Genomic DNA, 591 nt, shown 5'->3' with positions numbered 1-591 from the left:
GGAGGCTGAGGCAGGAGGATCGCTTGAGCCCAGGAGTTTGAGGTTGCTGTGAGCTAGGCTGACGCCACAGCACTCACTCTAGCCTGGGCAGCAAAACGAGACTCTATCTCAAAAAAAAAAGAATTGTGGCCAATTTTGCATCAAGCTACAACACTGTGGCTTCCTCCACTGCCCTGCAGGAGGTGAGCACAAAGGTGCTTGAGAGTGGTGCTCACGATGGACATGGGTTCAAATCCCATGTCTGGAACACAGTAGCTGTGGCACCTCAGGCAAGTGAGTTCACCTCTCTGGGCCTCGGTTTGCACACCTGGGAAATGGGGATGGTGGTGATCCCGGCCCGGTGGGATTGCTGTGCGGAGATGCAGACAGCGCTAGGGAGGTGCTGAGGATGGCGGCCCGCATGTAGCAGGCGCTCAATCGCAGGCAGAAGTTATCCTTTGACACTGGGGAAACTGAGGCTCAGAAACTGGGCTGATGGAGTCCACTGGGGCTCCCAGCCTACCAGGCCCCTCACCCCTGCCCCGAGAGAGAGCACCAAAGTGGGGTTGGGGCATGTCCCTCTGCCCCTGTCTCTCTCTGTCCCCCCGACCC

This window comes from Propithecus coquereli, unplaced genomic scaffold, assembly GCF_000956105.1.
Source record: "Propithecus coquereli isolate 6110/MARCELLA unplaced genomic scaffold, Pcoq_1.0 Scaffold42, whole genome shotgun sequence".
Classification (NCBI taxonomy): domain Eukaryota; kingdom Metazoa; phylum Chordata; class Mammalia; order Primates; family Indriidae; genus Propithecus; species Propithecus coquereli.
The sequence above is the reverse complement of the archived record's forward strand: the minus strand, read 5'-3'. Positions refer to the sequence as shown.